This window comes from Calonectris borealis, chromosome 19, assembly GCF_964195595.1.
Source record: "Calonectris borealis chromosome 19, bCalBor7.hap1.2, whole genome shotgun sequence".
Lineage (NCBI taxonomy): Eukaryota > Metazoa > Chordata > Aves > Procellariiformes > Procellariidae > Calonectris > Calonectris borealis.
Genome location: NC_134330.1, coordinates 780,545 through 803,025, shown reverse-complemented (window position 1 = coordinate 803,025; position 22,481 = coordinate 780,545).

Here is a 22,481-nt window from a genome sequence, read left to right as displayed (position 1 = left end):
TCTTACTAATGAGCACTTACGTCTTTTTCTTTGTAAAATGATTTTCATTGTAATCGTGCTGGACAACTCACCACAGCAGACGTTTTAATGAAGGCATGGGACATCCATAAAGACCATGCCACAGATAAAACAGGGAATACATCGTGGTTATTCCTTGTTACATCAAATTGAATTGCACCGATGAGCTGACGCTGAAAGCCAGTCGGAAATGAGTGGGGAACTGCAGTTGCACGCGATTTCAAAACATGTCACAGCATCATCTCTGACCCTCCGCTCTCTGCCTTTTGTTGGGAAATTTATATGGTACCCACGCAAACGTCTGTTTAATTCGCCTCGAGGGGCACCACATAAGTTCCCCAACACTTTGCCGGTCCCTGGCTCTTTTCCTGAGCTGCCACACTTCACCACCACTTCCAGACAAGGACAAGACTGTCTACAGTACTTTGAAAAGCAGAAATTGCTCAGGCTCTTTAGCCTTTTGTAAAACTCAGTTCTAGTCCAAAACTGCATCTTAATCTAATCCAAAACAAGGGTAGCCATCCTCATACCAGAAGCGATGAACAGCTCCTGCCCCTGCCAGCCACACGAGCACCAAAACTGTTTCAGATCTGGCAACAAATGAAGTCTTCCAGCCCTCCTGTTCCCAAAACCGGTTTCCAGTCCCTGTGTGTAAACTCGGCGTAGCCCGCGCTGCAGCCTGCTCCCACCCATCCCCCACCCGCCGGCCCTGCCGGGGCCATGGGGGTCCCACGCCGAGGGGGCTGCCTCCCTCCCATGCAACACCCCCGGGTGGGGATGCTCCGACCCTCAGCAGTAGTGCTCCCCCCTCCGAAAAATCCCCAATATTTACTTGCCACTCACCTTCCGTGTTCTTCCTTTCTCAAAGCCACTTTGTCATTTACTCTTGGTGACGGGTCACCACAACCCAAGCACCAGGCTGCAGCAGTGATTTGTTACTGCTGGACCTGTACAGCTCTATAAAATGAGCCATTTCTGCTTTTTGGCTAGCACTGACAATTACAGATAGTTGACCATTTTTCTTACAAGCTTTAGCTTGTGGCTTTTTCATTCCCGGGCAGCTCTAGAAGGTAACAAATTGCAGGTGGGCTTCTGGGTCTGAAGAGAAAGCTCCTTTTCTTCGCCCGGCACAGCCTCAGCCGCAGAGCTCTGGAGATGGAAAATCCCACCAGCTGCCTGCCCCTTTCTCAGCTGTAGGGATACACCTATTCCTAAGTGCTGTTTAAGCAACTTGCGTTCTGCTCGCTCCTTTACAGTTAGGGGCTTTGGTTGCTGCACTCAGAAAACTTTGTTCGCGTCCCTCGAGCAAGAAGCCGACTGGCAGTTGCAGGTTTGGCTCATCGTGATGGTGACACAGTTTGCATGAAGGAGGTTTCTGAACAGCAAAGGACAGATTGCTTTATGAAAAAACCCAACACCAAAACCTAATTAAGACTGTAGTAAATAATTAGATTGTGGCATCTGGCTGTCCAAGTCCTGAGATTGCACATGTTCTTTCAAATGTTTTAAATTTTGTTTTGAGCTTGTTTAAATCAATTTAAAATTCATTACAGGATGTCGTTTTGGACCAAGTTTAGCTAGCCTAAGATACAATATTATTTTTCTAGGTCTTGGTAGCTCTTGGAGCTCTGCTTGTAATCAAACTTCGACCTGCAACAGTTATCTCAAGCGGCACCTCCTGAAGAGCCCCACGGCGAACGCAGCCGCTGGCCCACGGCCCCGGAGCGGCCGGCCCGTCCCCCTTTGCTTCTCTGGTTGTAAAACATCAGTAGAAACCGTTACATATAGCTTTTTTCACTTTTAACTTTTTGACAGAAACTATTCATGCATTCAAATCAAACTGACACCTTGGCTCTGCATTTCTTTGCAGTGAACAAATTAACTGGAAATTTTTGCTCTTGAGAAGCTGATCCTCGCCGCAGCAGCAGGGCGGGTTGTCTCTGGGGCGAGACCGGTGCCACCAGATCGCCCTTGCTCCAGGCCAGGGGCTCGTCCCCTCCTTCGCCCCCGGCAGATGAGCAATGGGTTTCTGGCTATTTGGTCTTGCAAAACACGCTTCAAAGACACGTTGCAGCCCGCCGGGCTAATGACTAAACCCGCGTGCTCGAGCCCCTGCGGCACTCCATGTGCTGGACCCTCACAATGCGATTTAAACTTTAACACATGAGACCTAAAAGCTCTTCCCCTGCTTACTGCCCTGTATAATTTGTACTGGGGTTCCTACCAGAGGAAAAAAAGACCATTAACAGTTTCATGCAAGTCAACACACAATGCACCGGCTATATCTGCAGCCCATTCTATACAATTCCGCTTCCTCATTAAAAAACCCAAACCAACCATTGATTACATCCCGCTGGCTTTAATAAGCTCTGGGAACTGTTGTTCTCGCCCACAGCAGCTGCAGCTGCCCCTTACAATGGCCTCGACTTCTCGCACCGGCCGTGTGGCGATCGTGTTACGGCTCAGCCCCCTCCCCTCCGAACGCAGCTAATAAATAAACCGGGGTTTTGTGCCCTGGTGTTTTGGGCTTCCAGCACTGTGGCAAGATTGAGAGAAGTTTAAGACAAAGAACTGAGGGGTGGGGGGGTCATTGCTATCGAGTATTAGCATCCCCAAGTGCCTGGCAGCGTGGGGGGGACACGGCCCGGGGGCCACAGCCAAAATGCAGGCAGCTGGAGAGCGGAACGATTACTCCCACTTTTAGAGCCAGGGAGCCAAACCACAGAGGCATTACGTGGTTTGCTGCAGGTCACCCAGGGGAGCCTGAACAAAGGCCAGCACCGTGCCCAGGGACGGCCGAGCGGCAGGCTCGGCTGCCCCCACCCCTGCTGGGGCAGGTCGCCACCGCCCCGGGAACTGGGAATCGGGAGACCTGAGCTCGGGATCGCCGGCTCTGCTGCAGGAGGGGCCGGACGCTACGTGCTCCGCTGTCCCCCGCGCCGATGGCCGATGACCGCAGCCTGGCTGGGGGTGCAGAGCACAGCTCCGCGTTTGGGCTGTGCAACACGAGCACGGTCTCCCACCTGGAACCGGCCCCGAAACCAGAGGAGGTCCTGTGGTCCCCATGGCCCTTCAGGCACAGGCGCTGTGGCCCCGAGCCGGCCGCGAGGAGAGAAAACACCCGCCGGGGTGCCCAGGTGAGGCCCAGGGCAGGAGGGGAGCTGCCGGCACCGCGCTCCTCGAGGCTGCAAGGAGAAGGCAGATTGCACAGTGAGAAATACCATATAAATGCTTCTCCTCTGGAAAATTACCAAGAAAAAGTTTGTTCCTCATCTGCGATTTAATTTTTTATTTCAATCTTTAATCTAGAGCTTTTAGTTATGTTTGCGGCCAGCTCAAAAAATGGAAATAGCTGAACTTTTCAGACATGAAGATAATATATTCACAAAGCAGAGATTAGAGGTTTAGGGATGCGTTCTCAATTCTCCTTGATTTGATATGGGGAAAGAACTTTAAAGAAAAAAAGACCTTTTCAAACTCCTTCACTTGTTAGAGACATTCAGGGAGTTCACATCCTTGTCTTTTCCTGAGAACTTGTAGATATTTATAGTTACTTCAGATTTAGTCTCATCACAGGCACGTACCGCTAGCTAATTCCTGCTCATCAGGTTTTCTAAAAATGAGGGGTTTTTCTTTCCCCTGTCACTGAGGGATGAAGGCTATCTGAAGCCATTCGTCCTCGTGAGGCTCTTCCCCGCCCTGCAGCCGTCAGCCTTCCCAGGGTTTGGGAAGCTGCTCCAGGAGCCGTGAGCCGGACACCCGCCAGCCCCCTGCGGGGTCCGTCCTGCCCCTGCCCTGGAGCAGCCCCGGGCTGGAGAGCCGCGCTCAGCACCGCGGGGGCCAGCCCGGCACAGGCCCCTCTGCGGCGGACGGACGCGATCCTCCCACCACGACAGCGCTGCTGGTTCGCGCCCGGTGAAGGCTGCGTCCGTCTGTCTGCTCAGCTCAGCTCCCGGTGCTGAACCAAGACACGATTCCCTGGCAGGCTTTCCTATGGGAACGTGTACATATATGGGGGGGTCAGACGGACACGACTGACCCTGGACCCTGTCCGAGTGCATGAAGATCCCATGGCCTCGTCTCAATACTTCCATTATTTTTTATATCTCCCTAGGCATATGCATATATGGGCAGCTCTGATTTTCCCACAGGAGGTGCAGCTGATGCAAGTTCAACAAACTTTAAAAGGGGGATTATTTTGCCTCAGTAAGAGAAAATAAAAACCAAAGAAAACCCAGCAAATCGACCTGGGAAGGAGAAAGCTCAACAGTTTTGCCACCTCGCCTCCACACGGCACTCACAGCCGCAGCCATTCACTGCCCTTGGGGTGAACACCTAGCACAGCAACCGGGGAGAAAATTCCCCAAATACCATCCACAAACGGAATTTAAAAAAATAAAAGGGGGCAACATCAACTGTCACAGAGACTCTGTCCCGAGGTGGATGTTTTCATCAGTATCCAGCCTGAGAAAGAGATATTTTATGACATCTCCCATGCTGCAATAATTCCTTAGGAAAAGCATCTAAGACCCGGGCACGTGGATGACGACATTTTTCGTCGTCAGCCTGCCCAGTCTTCCCGGCTTAGTCGGTCGCAGGCTGAAGGCCCGCTCACGCCACCGCTCCATCCTCCGCGATGGACCTCACTCCTTTGACGGACCTCACCCCTTGGCGTTTCTCTGCACGCCCTTGCACACCCGGTCCCCACCGCAGCCTGTGCCAGGCGGTTGCATGGGCTGCCTGGGTACTAACAAGAACCTTTCGCCTTCCTCGGAAGCGCGCAGCCTGGAGAGCTCACCCGCCCCCCCCGGGGCTGCAGACCCCCCGCCTGCGGCCCTCGCGTCCTGCCTGCTGCTGCGGGCAGGAGCACGGGCTGCACCAAGGGAATCGATCACCTCCTGCAAGGGAGTCTTCTTTTAGTTTGCCTTGGCGGTGACTCATTTTACCTTTAATATGTTTTGGCAGGACTGAGGTATTTATTTTAGCGAAGTAGTGAAAATAGTTTTGAGCATGTTAGCAATCTATGAATTCTTGTCAAGTCACTGCTTTTTTAATGCAGTGGCTTGGATTGACCTGACTTAGCTCTAAGCGTACACAATCAATCAAGATCAAACTTTACACTGTAATTTCCTCATTTTTAACCACTTGCACAGTGAAGTATTTTGCCAATTCTGACATGTCGCAAGCTCACACTGAAAGGCGCTGGCTTGTTTAGCTTTCTCTAATCTATTACAACATTTTCATTTTACTCTTCTCTTCATAGAAGTAAACTGGACATGTAAAAGCTCGCTGTGGATTTTGATAACAAAAGACAATGGCGAGTGGTTTTTAGGATACAACACCTCTGACTGCAGAAAACTCCTGAAGTACATCCCAATAGTCACTGTTTCTTTCATTTTTTATTTCCTGGGGGATTTAAGATTCCCATTGTCCTGTCCCACCTTGTGACCTGAACATTGATTTCCTATTAGGATATAGATCTAGTCTGAATGCTCATAAAAAAATAGACGTTCTTGCTTAGTTACTCACGTATTGCTGTTCACTTATAAGCAGACCAAATTCTGCAAAGTCACTGGCAGAATGACTTTGGCAGTCATCTCCCTGACCAGCATCGTGCCAATGAAAGCTTTTATGGGAACGCAATTGTATTACAGGCTAAAATACCACCAGTCCAGCTTTTAAGAGCTGCATTTCATTCTTTAACCAGGTACATTTTCCTTCCACCAGAGCTTTACAAGTCTACATACTACATTATTTCTAAAATCTGTTTTTAATTTAAGTTGGTTTTGTAATGCAGCTACATGTGCATTATTTGATAAATGTGAATCGTAGTAAATGCCCTTAAGCCAACTCTTTAAAAGTAGAGAGCAAGTTTTATAAATGTGCTTCATAAACAGCAATTATTTTCTAATTTCATAGAACAACAAGAACAAATCACCAGCTTCTTTCCAAGATAGATTAGTTTCCTGTAGACAATATATTGATCCTAACAGATTTCCATCTGTTTTCAGGACTTTCAAAAAACAGCTATTACCATTCAATTATCATGCTTCATTAAACAACTTAAAACCTATATATTGCATGCTTTTAGTTAAAAAATGTTCAGTAACCTTTATTATGACATATAATGTAGTGTTCGCTCCGAGGAATCTGGCAGAGCCAGCGTGCGGCCGCACGGCGTTGCTACAAGCCTGCGCTGCTGGGCAGCTCCGAGGGGAAATTGCCGCAGCCCGTCCCCGGGCGCCAGCGCCCGTCCTCGCCCGCTCTGGGGCACCGGCCCGCCTCGCTGCAGGGAGAGACCGGGGCGTCTGCAGGCGACACCGCCCTGTCCCCTCTGCAACGGCCTGGCTACACTGACCGGGGAGAAACCCCGGCCGCTGCCTGTCGCTGCCCGCCGGCGCCGCCAGAGCCAGGCTGCCCAACGGGCGCTGCCAGCCGCCTTCAGAACACGACGTTCGTCAGGTGCTTCCCCAGGGAAATACAAACACCCTTCCTCTGCCGGCGAGCAGGCAGCCTCTGGCCTCACGGCCGACCGCGACGGGCGCCGGACTCCTGCAGATCTCAGGGTGACACTGAATTTTACCACGAAACACGAGGCACTGTGTAAAACTTAACCGCCCCTGTGTGTTGTAAAGCCAGGCACTGATCTTCAGTCGGTGTCAGCAGCACAGCTCAGCGGCGTCTCTCTCAGACAAAAAGACGACGGTAACATTTAATTTCCCCATTCTCCCTGTCCCCCCCAGCCCGTCCCTGCGTGTCTCACCGTTCCCCATCCGCTCCTCGGGGAGAGGGCTTCGCTGCCTGGGGAGGACCTGCCGCCACCGCCCGCGCCGCTCACAGTTTCACCTGAAATCACAAAGGAAAATTGAGAGAGGGCCAACAAGCCGACCCATGGCTTCTGAATCCGACTCCAAAGCCCTAATTGAAGGTCACCCCACACCTCCGTTTAGGGGTTATTAGTTTTCTATTTGTATAGTCCTTCACGAGCGTTACAAGTGATGAGCAATGACAGCTCGTGTATATGTGTCTGCGTACACACACACACATATATACACACCCTTACATCTGAACAGTATGCCAAAGAAATTATGTTTCACATCATTTCTAGTGTCATCTTTGATTAATTTGTGTCTCTTTTCTCATTATGGCTCATCCCTCATTTCAAAAGTGTCCTTCAACCAGGACACTGGGAGAGGGCCAAGAAGTGAAAACCAACACGGAATAATCTAGAGTCTAGGAAAGCCTTTCAGACAGTCGCACCTCTGGCTTAACACTCCCATCCCCAGATCGCTTCTTCCCACATATGATTTCTTCTTCAGCGAATTAGCTTTCCCCAGAACTGACTCATTGCATCCCAACGGCCATAGATTCCCTCTTACATCTTATTAATCAAAGAATAAAGGAGTGAATGCATATGTCTTTGAGAATAATAATGGGGCATTTGACAGCTAAATGGAGCCACAATATGCAGAAATATAAACACCCATGTGCAATTCACCCTCTTTCTCCCGCCCCGCCTCCGCTCAGTGCGATGTGTCTGGGTGACTCCACGTCTGAAGGTTAAGCGAGTCCATTATCGTTCACAGTTCAGGCACTAGAACCAAAGTGGCAATAAAACGGCCGCAGGGGAAGGTCCCCAGTGCTGCGGTCCCTCGGCTCTCCTGCGCAGAGAGCGACTGTTCTGCCGGATTACTGGAGGATACCCTCTGCCATCACGGCTGTAAATCACAGCCACAACTTGCTACGATATCGCTATTAAAATAGCCTAAAAACATCATAAACAGAACTCATCTGGGGAGATATTTCACCTTAAGGTTTGATGACAAGGTCAGCAGCGCTTAAACACATCCTTCAGCTCAAGGTCGGCCCTTTCTGCACATCATATTTTAAGATTTGCATGATGTCGACCTCCGTACCCCATTCACCTGCCCTTGAAACACCGCCGTGAGATCCACTGGATTCGTGTCTCACCTGGAAATCCCATTTTGTAATACAGCTGATACATCGGCAGGAGAGGCCGGCTTTCCACTGCGCTACGGGGAGCTCGTTAGCAATGTTTGACCCTGTGCCGAATCCAAGCAGATTTCTTTTCTGTAGAACATCCTATAACGGGTCATCTTCTGGAAATCCCACAGAAGGATACTGCTGACCTGGGCATCGGTCCAGTTGACAGCTCTTGCAACACACTAGACGTGTATTTTAAACCAAGGTCAGTCAGTCAGCGTGCTGTATCACACCTATTACGTAACTGGAAAATCAACATACGTAAAGCTGCTCGACTTCCTGCAAGACGTGCCTCAACTGTAACATCTGAAAAACCCGGCACCGCCACCAATTATTGACAAGGCTACCTCGCTTTGGTTGGAAAATGGTTTTCCACACCAAACAGATGCCTCTGCACAGAAATCACACTTGCAAAGAAGTAGTCCAGGATAAAGATAGACAAGAAAGACAAAAAGAGACACGGCAATCCCAAATATTTCCTCTTAAACGTTAGCAAGCCGCTGCTTGGCCGAGGAGCAGAGCCCTGGAGCTCCCCCTGCGCGGGGGCTGCAGAGCAGGGGTCTGCGGGTGGCCATCCCTGATGCCGCAGGAAAAGCACTTTACAGCCAGCGCTTCTTAATTCTTCTAGTGCATGTGGCAAATAATAATTGTATACAAAATTGTATGACTCAGGCTAGTTAATTATCAAAGGGAAAAAACAGAACAATGCACAACATTTCCCAAGGTTGCCGAAAGCCTTTCAACAGCAGTTACCAGCTTCTAATTAAACCCAACTCCGAGCGCTTTTGCTGAAATGGAGCCAGTAATACAAATCTAATAGGACGTCTTTTGTCGAAACCATGTCAGTAAACAGTTTGGATCCCGTTACAAAGACTGCCTTTTGCCGACTGGCAGCAAACCTTGCTTTCTGACTAAGATGTGTATTCACACCGAACTGAATATGGAATTGGCTTGTGCCACATTTCTTTTTTTTCCCCATATATATTTTTGCAGTATATGAAATAAACCTACACCAACAGAACACCCTCCAAGAGGACCAGTTGAAAAGAACATCCTTCTTTTTTGTTCAAAATCTGTTCTTTGTGTTTTTGGTCAAAAAGACATTTTGCAATTAAAATTTTCATCAGAAATGGAACATTCTTTCCAGCTTTGCAGATGGTGAGAAGAAAAAAATGTTGTCACTCGGTAGCATAGGTGGTTGCTCAGAAAACAAGTGCTTGCCTTAAAGCGTGCGGGAAGCCCAGTGTGTGATTGTACAACATGGAAACAGTTTGTTCTTTGCCTAACACAAAATTAAACATAATGAAATTCACTGAGTGATATATTTTGTCCCATGAGAGATTAGCTTCAGAAATACAGAGACAGAAAAATACTCATCTCTCATTATCGTGCTAGTTTATAAATAGCTGGGAAATACTGCTGCTTCCCTCAAATGAGTAGACTAGACAAAAACAATGTTCTACCTCTGCCTCCCCCCAACAACAACACTTTTCCCATGGAGATTTTCCATTTAAATTAAATTTCCTCTTTATTACCACCCTCTTTCTTTTTTTTTTTTTTTATTTTTCTGGCACATCTTTTCTTGCTATTAACCTTTTTTTTCCCCCTACATATCTATTTTTCATTTTCTTCTATTGCCAAGAGCAGCAACATGTATCCGTGTGCATGTGCTGGGGGAAGGAGGGATGAGGAAAGGAGAAGAAACAGGAGAGAAAAGAATAGAAAGAGAGAAAAGAACAATTGCTGGAAAGACCAGCTAAACCGATTAACAAGTCACTTTCATGAAAACAAGAAGTTTCCCTATTTTGCTGCGACCTGAGGTGAAGTCCACGGTCCCTTCTCCTCCCTGGCTATGCCCCAAGCGTAGGAGGGAGTCGATCCCTTGCTGCTCGTTAAAGCCACTGCTCCGCATTAAGAACTTTGTTACAGAGAACACAGCAAGCAGAAACAAGTCATTTCTGGTTTCTAATCCACTCTCAAGCTACTTTCACTGACAGCTTTCTGCGTGCCGTACAGAGAAAGGGGAGAAGCACACTGCTAACGGCGCGCTGGGTCTGCGAGCTCCCGAGGATCAAGAGCGTTACGTTACAGGAGGCTACTGTAAAGGGAGACTCTGATTTATGTATTTTGCTGATATATTTCAATGCCTGCATTTGCATTTACAGTCCAATGAAAAATTTATGACTGCTAAACTTATCCTGTATGTCATAATTAAACACAAACAATCATTTCCAAATAACTGTTTACCATATTGCATATTCAATTGTGCAATTAATCTCAATGACTCTTTCTCCTTGTAAATAAATATAGGCAGCAACATATTCTGCCATAATGCACTCGTAACTGCACCCAGCGGAAGATGAAGAGTCAATCTGACATTTCAAGAGAGAGCAGTTACCTGCTTAATAAATAGATTGGAAACCCTGTCATTTGCAAACAGATGCCTTCTTCTCCTGCTAACTATTTGTTCTGAGGAAAGCCTCCGAGAGTGATTTATAGGTCAAGTGCTGTTTAAACATTAATCTTAGTGCAGAGAAAAAGGGAAGCGGGCTGCTCTCAGAGCTTTGCCCAGCGATCCAAGACCCGAGGGGGGACGCGTGTGAGCCGGCCCCCAGACCGGCGATGGCTCCACGGCCAGACCCTGAGCAATGGCGAGCGGCGAGGCAGCCGGGGCTCCGGGAGAGGCCAGCGTCCGCAGAGGCACCGACCCCGACCTCCTCGCCCGTGACCAGCTCTAACGACGAGCGGGCGAGGGGACGTGCTGGGAATGCTCCGGCAAGCACCAGCAGCGGAAACAGGGTAATAATGGCATAACGAGGATCAGCTCCTGCCAGCGGACCCGTCTCTGGCTGTACCTGTCCTCGCCAGCCCAGGGGGGCTTCTGCTGGCAGAGGCTGGGGTCGCCAGCGAGGAATGGCCTCGCCGCCGGTGCAAACCCGGGGTGCTGCCGGGAGCCGCTCGCCGAGAAGCCAGTCCACGCTGAGTCAGTGGCAGCGTATCGTTAGGATTCAGCAGCAGCCTGTTTCCTTTCAGGCATAAAAAATGAAATAGCGATCTGCTGATGGGTTGTGATTGGTAGATGGCTTCACATGAAACAGCATTTGTCCTGAGAACAAGGTGAATAAAAGACTTAATGGAGTTCAGCGATGCAATACAAATAACGGTGTCCCTTTACATTACCAACAACACACACTACGCTCTCTCCGGATCCCTGTTCTCTTGAATACTCCGCTAGGAAGCTTTTTGTAAATAGGATGTCTCACTTAATGTCCTCTCTCAACCATCATATTAATCACCCTTTAAGAATGCATGGTCTCAGGGAATAAGGACTGCACTGGGTGTGAGGAAGACATCGCTCCTCATTTCAGCTCTGCGTTGACTTTCGGCAAGCCGGTGCCATTTCCCCACGGCTGAAGCTAAGACCGTAGCACCCCTCTGTCGGATGTCTGTGGAGATGCCACCCGGGAGGGCAGTTACCACGCGTGCAGGAGAGCCGGTGTCCCCACCACCACCGACAGCACCGCCGCGCCGGGGCATTGCCTCTGCGCAGCTTCGCCCCGGGGGGCTGCAGACAAGGGGCCGCGGGCAGCTGTAAAGAGCAGGAGGGGACGGACGGACTTCTTCTTGGGGCCCCGAGCTCTGCAGCCTCCGTGAGCAGGTATAAAGGAGGCTGAAGGGTACTTGATAGCTCAAGAGACTGCTAATTGGCTATGAATGATTTCTCCTCTAGATTACGGGTTTATATTGCCCCCAGGTTGGTGCTAGTGACTGGAAGCTATTTCCACCCAGAGACCTATGTGGAGTGAAGTTGAATGATAGTCCTAGGCTGGGTCCTAGCAGACTGGTTCCTGCACGCTCCCGTTGCTGCTTATGCAGAGAAGGAAACGGCTGGAAGTGCAACTGCAGAAGAATTAACCGTCCTCTGTCACGCTCTGCCAGCAGGGTCAAATATGTTCCATGCAGCAGCCGAGGTGGAGGATGCTTGCAACATTATCGTGCATGCTCGTCTCTTGCAAAGGCCAGAAGATTTCAGTTCTCCGGGCTGTCAGCTCGCCAGCTTTCATAGGCACCAAATTCCCTAATGAAATCAAATTCTTTAGAAGTATTTAATTTTGCATATGTTAATTTTTGTGCTAGCATTACCAGTCCCATATTCGCAGCTGTTTATTTTCAGGGTGTTTACCCAATCTTTGCTGTAAACACGTCTTCACAGGTCAAAAGCAAAGCATGAAAATCACAAAAAATATTTGTACCATGAAGATTTTCAGTTCTACAGCAAATTCAATGAGGGAAAAAAACAGTTTGAGAGAAACAGAAGTTGCAGTAAGGGTCCTGCTGTTCTGAGGACCCTTGCTGCCCCGCAGGAGAGCTGCCCCCTTCGCCGGTCGCGCAAAGGGCACAGCTTTGTACTGGGGAGTCACCAAGCACCGTGCGGGCGTTTGCTGGCCACGGGCAGCAAAGAGCCCCTGCGGACAAGCTGCCCCCGGGGGGGACGCAGCCCCGGGGGGCTTCCAGACCCATACACTGTGGGCACCCCCAGCAGAAAGAGGCGCAAAGGGGGCACGGCCGGGGGGTCTCCCCCCGCCATTCGCGCTGCTGGTTCAGGGGAAGGCTCCGGCACAAGGGTCGGCTGCTGCGGGGCACCGAAGCAGGGAGCACGCTCTCCTGATTGTTGAACAACGTCCTAAAAAAATGACCTCTGACAACCAGCAGCGATGTGGATCCACCACCCCCCAAGAAAACATGGTGGTACGGGGACACTTGCCACGGCCATCACATGTAAGCATCCTGCTAAGACAGAAATAGCAGCGCACAAAGGCCAGACGCCGAACTGCTGCCCGAATTCAGTAGCAACCACACCTAGGTATTTTAAATGACCCCAGAACAGTTTGCCTTAACTTTCAGCTGGGATCTGCGTTATGCTTGGGCAGGAGGTTATACACAAGATGGAAAGCTCAGGGAAGAAAAAGGCTCCCGAAAGGCACGGTAACCCTCTCTCCGGGTTGCACAGATTTAAAGTGCTCCCACGGGGGACTCAAAATTGTGTTAAACAAATGCAACTTATTGTCTCTTTCCCTGTCTTGCAGTGCCTAGCAAAGTTGTTTTCATTATCTGGGAACCCCCTGGTGAAGTGTTAGCACCTTAAGTAAGCCTTGTAAGTGGAACCAAATTAGGAAAGCTAGCAGACAACGCAGGCAGAGAAAGCAGATTTCATTTTCTATATATCAGTTTCTATTAGTTTCAAAGATAGGTCTCTCTGACACCCAGTGTTTGCCCATGGTCAGAGTGCATTCAACAAATTGAAATTGAAATGTGTCTGCTGATGAGACTGATGCTGTTATTAGATTTAACTATCAATCACCAGCTGAGTGAGGTGTAATGCAATTCATTAGGTATCAGTCCTATAGACATTTCAACTGAATGCTGTAAGCAAACCAGAAGCAAAGCTCTCTACAATGACTATTTGGTTTACGAACAGCTTATGGGAGTACCTCCAATGTGCACACAGGTTACATTTGTATTTTTCAGAATTCCTCCTGCTGCTGGAAAGGTTTCCTCCTGCCCTGCTCCTCCACACGCTTGTGCAAAACCCCTTCACCCACCCAACTCTTTTCCAGCATCTGCAATGCATCTCTGGTTAAACTGCTTAAAACCGATGGTAACGGTTTGCCCACCCCTCGTTGCAGCTGGATGCGGTGCTCAGGCCACCCTCTGCATCTCAACATCAACTCCTCCACAGAGAAGCAGTCCCGGGGACGGAGGCTGCAGAGCCTGCACCCTCTGCCACCTCCCCTTGCCATTCGGTCAGGGGACATCCCTGCAGCTGCTCCCTACGAGAGGTCACAGCTGCCACCGCAGCGGTTCCCTCCTGTGCATCGCCCACCGGCCTCGGCAATGGAGAGGGCTCCTGGGGCTTCCTTCCTACCACCCCCCACAGCTACAGAGGAAGGATGGTTGGAGAGCTATAGGGAAAAAAATTTACCTGCTAATTGCTAACGAACAACATCTTTCCTTGCTAGCATGTAAACAAGGAAATGTGGCTCTCCTGCTGCATTAATGCGACTTGCGAAAACTAACTTGTAAGACTGGATGTTTTTTCCAGGGTAAGCCAATGTTCCAATTATCAGTAAATTGCTAGCACTTGGAACGATGCTGCATATTAATTCAAAGCAAGTGAATGTTCACTGAATTACCCAGAACAGTAAATAGCTCTTTGTGGGGTGTGTAAATAATCCCAGGGTACCTAGGAAATTGGGAAAAGAGATTTTAAAAGCTAATTTGCCTGGGCAGAGTAAAAATTTTAAAGGAAATCGGTAAAAGAAGGACTTATCAATTAAATGGTTATTTTGATTGTTATGATCTGGGTCATGTACGTGTGCTTAGAAAAAGCAGCCCCGCGCTGCCCGTCCCCCAGCACCGCGGGAAGACAGCCCCTCTCCTTGGCAGCGATGGCTTTTTCATTCGGCAGGGGATGGACCCACCACACGGAGACTTTCCTCGGCCGGGGGGAGGACGGGCAGCCCCAGCTCTGCCTTGTAGCCCCGCGGCAGAAGAGCCACAGAGTAACTGCTGCGGTGAAGAAGGCGGCGATTCATGGGTCGTCGTACGTTCCCCGGAAGACCAAACTCTACTGTCCCGCCAGGTCAGTGGCTGTTAGAGTCACGCTAACGAACTGAAGGTTTAATAAATGCACATGGCTTCAGGGTTTTTTCCACATTTTTTTTTCTTTTTTAATTCAGCTCCCTCATCACTGAGCTAATGCACTAATGGACACTTACCATTACCTAACTTCCGACCTAATGGTCACAGCAAATAAGTGAAAGGCTCATAAAATCAAATTTACTGAGCATTGTTCCTTTGGCTGTCCATTAACTGAAACTATTTATTAGGTTAAACAGATCTAGATCTAGGATATGGAGTTATATTCATCTTGTATTAATGCTGTGACACGGACACGTTAGGATCCCAGAAGCTCTAGCAATCGCAGGGAAGAAGGGAGGGTTGCTCTGGTGGCCCTCAGCAGCCCGCGGGCTGTCGGACACAGGGACTGGCATCACCAGCATCGCCACCGGAGCAGCCATCCCATGGCCCCTCGGCCACAGCTGCCTTGTATCCCCATGCCGGGCACTGGGGAGCGCATGATGAATATAACCTCAGTCTCCACTCTTAACTCCCTGTGTCTTCCCTTCTTTTCCAGTACTTCTCCAGCAAGTAACCTCCCTGCAGTTCACTTCTTCCTCCAGCTCACCATCTGGGACCGGTCGGAGGATTCCTTGAACACTGACATTCACTTGTGCTGCCGTCCTCCTCCTCCCGCTCCGGAGCTCTCCCCGCGCTCCCGGTCACTGCACAAGTGAAACCCCCCGGGCGGCCAGTGCCAGAGCTCATTCCCCACCGCCTGTGGGGTCCGACACCGAAAGCCTTCAAAACGAAACCAATCCATTTACCTTTGCAACCCAAGTACATTGGGCCTGACTCACCACTCTCCTGCTGTTTGTGCTGTCCCGTTGCTACCTGACGGGGATGCCGCTACTCGGAGCGAGCACCAGCCCGCACGCTCCTGTAGTGCCGCTGCTGAGCGCAGAGGTACCGTACCGGGAGCAATCAGACTTGCACAGACAGAGCTGGAGATATATCTGTATATATAGCTATAGCTCTATCGATCTATCTACGGCAGGGTCTGGTATAATGTATGATGAAAACGTGTCGAAAGAGATTAGCACTAATGATGCCTTCTGTTTTCTATCAAAAGATAGAAGTTCAGTTCATGTTCTGGCATTCAGTTCTTTGTAGAAATATAAAGAGCATTTCAATTTAATCAGCTTTCTGAATAGCAAAGAACAATCTGCTGCCCTTAATGGGTGATACCCTCTGCCATCAAGGCTGCCTTTAGGATTTCACTGTCCTCCATAAAGAACAGTTTTACTGGATCATCAATGAAAAGAACGGCTGTAACAAAAGATGGGCTGATAGCAATTTTTTTCTCCAAGTCTGGCAAATTCCTTTCACTGACGCAATCACTTACACGAAGTTCATGTGCCTTTGCTAAACTCTTAAAGAAATTTTGGAGCTTCATCCCCGCAGCGGGCTGGGACTGGCTGTGCCTCTCAGCTCTCCATCAGCCCCGAGTTGCCGTCAGCCCGCGGGAGGCCCAGGCAGGGTTGCGGTGGGCTCTCCCCCCTTCGCTGCCCTGCGGAGTCCTGAGAAGCTGCCTTAATTGTTCACCCTGGAAATCGCACGTAGTGACAGGAAAGCGCACGCAACTTTTCTTCACGTGCCATTTACGTGTGATGCAAGGTCCAGCAAACCACAATGGGACCGCTGAGTCCAGTAGCCTCAATCATCGGCAAACGCATTTTGGATGTTTAGCCCAGAGACAGACTGGATAACATCCACTGACACATCCCCAGGACATAAAGCATCCCAGAGGCTCTCTAGCAAAGAGCAGGCACGAGGGCTAAAGGCAAAATACCATAAAAATGATGCAATGCTATAGGAAGGATGCAGGAAAGCTCACGACCGGAGGGCTGAGCTGGAAGATAATTTGTTACACGAAAATACCCAGATAGTGCTGGAAGGCGGAGCACTTGCTCCTGACGGCATTTTTTGGAGCAGGAGCGGGGCCCTGACCCACGAGCTGGGTGCGTCTTTCTTCCTCAAGAAGAAAGCCTCCGGTACTCACTCGAGCAAGGCATGGTGAAGCTCCAGTCAACTGACAGCTGCAATATTCCCGGGAACGGAAAAGTGCTGTTAACCTTAATGACAGTGTCTGGTTTATAAATACCCAAAACAGAGATAGATTAGATGAACTTTGAAAACTTTCATATATATATTTTAAGAGATCTTGCTTGCTAAGCTATTTTTTTTTCTTTTCTAAACTCCCAGGGCCCTAGTAAAGTCAGTCAATACACCATTACAATCATTTGGGGAACAGTAAAGCTTTGAAAAACAGCATTTGCACTGTGGATTTATAGAAACCATTTGAACTACAGTAAGCCTTGAAGATAACTCTGAAACATATTTTGATTTCTCAATAATTTCTTGAGAATCATTAAAAGAAATGAAAACTCTGCACCCTGGACAGACACAGGCTGGGAAAGCACTGCAAGGAGGAAAAAAAAATATCGTCAGTACTTAAGAAAGTATATAAGGAGCGTCCCAAAGGAACTGGCTCACTCAGCAGGAGAGAGGCCGCTGGAGCACTCGCATCTCCATTTTCATAACACTGCCTGCCGACCGCGACGCCCGCACACCCGACGGAGAGCTGGCAGTGCCCGGGGGCAGAGCCGGGTGCCACGAGCAGGGCAGCACCGAGACGCAGACCCTCGCCCCGCACCTTTCGGGGTGCTGCAGGTCCCTGCCGCGGGACCGTCAGCGCTGCTGCAGCCACAGATGAGGTGTTGCCACCCCAAAACACTGGGGGTGTTACAAGGAACTGCTTGTAACAACCAACGGTGGTTTCCTCCTTGGAAAGGGTGTTCCGCCCCCAGAAACCTTCCCCGAACCTCCCGTCCTCCTGTGTAAAATCCATCTCAGCCCCTTCCGACCGAGGGGGCTGCCCTCCCTAGCAAAGGGGCTCAAGCCACGCTTTGCTGGGCGGTTCGGTGTGCACGTGCGGACGCTGAGCTACGGGCGGGTGGGTCACAGCATCACCCGCTGCCGCGCACAGACGTCTGCAGGTCTGCTCGGCGGTGAGCCGGGGCTGCCCACGCCTGCTGCAGCCAAGGGCCCTCGCCACAGTTCCGGGATTTGGTTTTTGCATTTCAAACTCCTGCTTCATAACGTTCATTTAATTGTTACTACGGGCTCTGTAACGTGACGAGTATGGATGCTGGCTAGGGATTGGAGTTGTTTGGATGTGGGATGGACTACAGGGTCCCTCCCATCTCCTTTCTCTTACCAATCAGTCTATTTGACTATTTTCTAAAACAAAAATGAAAGCAGCAGCCCTCCTTGCATCTGAGTAATGACATTTCAGGCTTAAAAACAGTGCCGTACCCACAGCTCACGATGAATCAAATAAGACTCTTTAATGTCTCCTGACCTACTTCTCAGAACCTTTATAGTATCTGCTTAAGATAAAACCCTTGCTAGGGATTAAAGCATTCGTGGCAAATGTCCAGAGGTCAGCAAAGGCCACACTGGAACCACAAACTAAGAAAACTGCTCTTGGCAATTTCAGTGTATTTTACCTCCAGGTCAAGAAGAAAAAATGTTTTAAAACTGGGAATTATGTGACACACCAGTGGGAAGAGCTGGAATCTTCTGCTGAAGAGCAGTGGCCTTTAGAGCAGAAACCAGCCTCTAAACGTACCTTTCTTCCTGCAAGTTGAGAAGGCAGCATCGATAGAAATCAGGATCTATTTTTGCTCTTAAATCACTTGATTTCCTTCAGTAGTTATGCTGTAAACAGGAATCAAGTAGGAAAGGATTTGAAGCCATTAAAAAATTAAATGCCTAGTTTTCCAGCTATCAGCTGCGGCTTAATTTGGCCTCCAGCACAGGTGCCACATTGCAGTGGAGTAGCAAATGCATTGGTAATATTTTTGAAGTGCTCCCTGCCAGGCAGCAGAGCCGGTCTGGTTCTGAAGGCCACAGCGTATCAGCCCGGCACGGCAGCACAGAGCTGTTACGGCACAGGGATCTGCAACCCCTTTTCTGCTCCTTCTCAGTATGGTTTTTTCAGTTCTCGCCCTCTGGGGCCAAGCAGCTGATCACAACCTGTGACATGCGGGTCCTGTCTCTGGTAGCACATTCTGCCGCACAGGGCAAACTCCCGGGGAGCTTCCCGGCTGCGTGACGCCGGGTTAGGACAGCAGAGAGGCTGCAGCCGCACTTGCAGCCGGCACATCCCCGGCTGGCGGGTGCTGGCACGGCCACGTGTGCTCCTCAGCACCAGCTACCCCTCCCGTGCCGTGCCCTGCCACCCTGCGCGGAGCTGGGGACCATGAGCCAGCCCTTGGAGAAGACAGCAAGGATGCACAGGTTGTTTTCACCCGTGAGATGCTCCGTGCAACACGTGAGAATGAATTCTGAATGAATTGCCGACGCCACGCGCCCAGCCAGGCTCCCTCCCGAAACGTGCGCCACCATAACAGGTCGAATAGGAAAGCAACACATGCTCCTTCCATGCAAGGAGCTCAAAGCTCACTGTAAACATTCATTAAGCAGATGCAGACCATCATCCCCAGGACGAAGCCTCCGTCAGAAATTCCCTCCAGGTCCCTGTCGCGGGGAGGGAGGGTGTAAGAGCTCCCATGCGGCACGGCACGGCACGGCGCGCTGCGTGGTGGGAGCAGGAGCTGCCCCGCTGCGCTGGGGGAGAGGCCAACAGCCCCGCACAGGGGGCACAGGGCCACCCGCATCGAATCCAGCTCGGAGAGCTGACGCCCACGGCGCCGGGACGCTGCCCCGAGCCAGCCCCTGAAGGGGAAGGGCTGCGCCCGGCGCTGGTTAGGGCACGCGGGACGGTCAGCCTTTTGAGGATGTATCTTGTAGAGAAGCGAGCCTGGGTCTCCCACTTGCCTTTGTACCAGAGGCAAATAAATTTCAGTTGAAATTATTACATTAAAGTATATGCACCTGGATAAATCATGGCTTACTGTTAAATGGCCGTGAATTTACACCACTTAGCTATTCTGCATATCTTGCCCTTATTTATGATCTCCTTTACTGCCGTTCAGATCTCTGTGCCCTAAGAGAGCTGGGGACAAACCGAAACCACGTTTGGTATCGCACTGAAACCATGGCTGCCGTTACCTCCCCGCTCAGCGCGGTGCGTGGGGCAATGCCCAGCCCTGGCAGCAGGCCGGCCGCCTCCAGCCGAGCGCGCGAGCCCCTGACAGACGCCTACATCGTCGTGTGGGTTCTGGGTATCGCCATGCTGCGGTTTGTTACCAGGGTTAATGGTAGTTAAGCGGGTACAATGCTAGTAGATTTTCAGTTAATTTAGCAGAGTATGTCAGATGTACAGTCACAGGCTATTTAACATTCTCCTTCATTAACCTTGGTTATGACGAATAGTACCGCTGCGTGCCGCACTTCAGATACCATTCATCAATCCACCACGACTTGCCGCGACGCCACTTTCTTCTCACTGATGGTGACAGAGGAAAATTTCAATTGTTTCTGCTGCTTTCCAGTCAAGACTGGGTCGGGGCTCAGGAAGATGCGGAGTCAGGCCCTTGGTGGTGCAGGGAAGGGGTGATTCAGAAGTTGGCACTTCGCCTTTGGGTTGGGTCGATATTTGAACCAACGCCTGTTACTAGTGGACACCAGGCTACTTTGGAAGCCACCTTGCAAATGAGCTGAAAAATTGCTGTCCTAAATCCTGAGGGACTTTAAGAATTCTATTATTTGTATTTAATGATGATTTTTATCAGAGCTGGGTGAGTATCTTGGAGTTCTACTTAAAATCTTTCCTCCTTCAGGGATGCTGAATTTCTGTTCCAGCAGGGACAGGACTTTCAGTCTGAAGCTCCTGTACTGTCAGTGAAAGAGATGAAATTAGATGTGTACGTATGACAAATTGTTCTTATATTGTAGAGGAAGTTCCATTATTTCACTTTTCTTATGTTCTTGAAATGAAAAAGAATTCCTGTAAAAGAAGTCTTCTGGAAGAGGGAAAATTTCAGTTATTTCAAAGGTTCTGTTTGAACAGAATGCAATTTCACTTGAGCCTGACTTGTGGAAAGTGTCAGAAAACTGAAACATCTGATTCTGAAAAGACAAAAGTGGACTACTCCTTGAGCACCCCATAACCAGCTCTGAACGCTGCGGCCTCCCCGAAGTGCTTTTTTCCTCCAGGTTCCCCCTAGAATACACTTTTTGCTGGAAGTATGTTGCCTCAAACACTTGGAGTTACAACAGTGTCATTTTCCAGTGGAAAAATTGTCGGCTGTAAGTATTCAGGCGGGCACTAGCCAGAGCACCCCGGGCGCTGCAGAGCAAAGCACCCTGTGCTCAGTAACCAGCACGGGTGCTAGCATGTAATGCTTTCCTTGGAATCTACCGGCCTCGGCAGGTGCTCTCCAACACTTTCAACAACAGTCTGCATTAAACCGTACCAGCCGCTGTCAGGCTGGAGTAGAAGCAGAGTTGCAGACAGCCGAGGAAAAGGCAACCAGTTCCTGTGTCCGTTACTCCGGCTCTGACTGCCCCGCGGTCCCCAGCGCGTTGACAAACCCGTCTGCGAGGAGCCGGGGGGACCCGGACCCCGTTTGCCCGGGAGCAGAGGAGCAGGGCAGACCCGACGCCGGCAGCCGGGAAGCACGGCCGGAGCAGCCCTGCGGGTGCCCAGGGCGGCTGGGGGCCGCTGCCCAGGGCGGGGGTCTCTGTGTCCCGCCGCGGGCACGTACATCCCACGCATGGGGCACAAAACACGCTCACAAACGCTCACGCCTTTTGAAATGCAGCGTACGCTCTCCGAGATGGACCGTATCCTTGCTGCTGCGGTACAGCAGTAGTTAAACGCTCTATTACATGGGAAGCCAGCCCATCCAGATCAGGACAAATCATCCCTTATTACTTATTTATGAGAGTTAATGTCATGTGCTGGCATTTAACATGCCATATGGAGGAGAGGCTGCTGGAGCCAAGCTACTAGCAGCTTTCAGCCGCCTCTTTTTTTTTTGTTGTTTTAAATACTGCTGAACGTGACTGAAGCAAGGTTAATAGTATTGCTGCTTTTGCTGAGAAAAAATACTTCTTGAAAAACAGTCTAGCTAAAAATGAAAACCCTCACCTCTCTCAATGGGCCGGTTTATGCCGCAGAAGAAAGTGGTATGCCCTGGCAAGGATACCAGGCTACCTTGATGCAGCAGGACTTAGCAAACAGATCAGCTTTGTAGATATAGTTAAAAAATAATTAGATGTTCGGGTATGTACAGCCACATCTATTAATTTTAATAAACAGCACTTCCTCCTGGTATTTGCTCAGCTGATAGTAATTGATAGGGGAATAATCTGAAGTGATTTGCCATCAAAGCCCGTGTGTTGTATACCGGACAACTGAGGTACCCGCTGCTTTGTCCTGTGCGACCACTGTCCCCAAGAAACCTTTCCTCAGTAGTATTTTCTGTTAAACTTGGAGTGTCTGTCCCTTTTGGGGAGCTTTTTGTAAGGGTATCAAGGCCTCGGTTCGACCAGAAACTCTTATTGTGTAAATGAAACTAGAACTGTGCACGTCAGTAGATCTGCATTGCTTCAGCTATCCAAGAAGCTGATCTCTCTGACATAAATATATATATATTTTCAGTATTTCTCCTTTTCAGATGAGGGATGTCTCTAAAGATAGTGCTGAAATAGATTCACAGCAAGGTTGTGGCACTTCTGGTATTTACTGTATAAGAATGACATTTATGATAATAAAAATGGAGTAAGTGTTGAACAGTAACGATAGCAATAACATTTCACCAGGGACAAAAAAAATTGTATAACGTAATGAAAACAGAAATGGA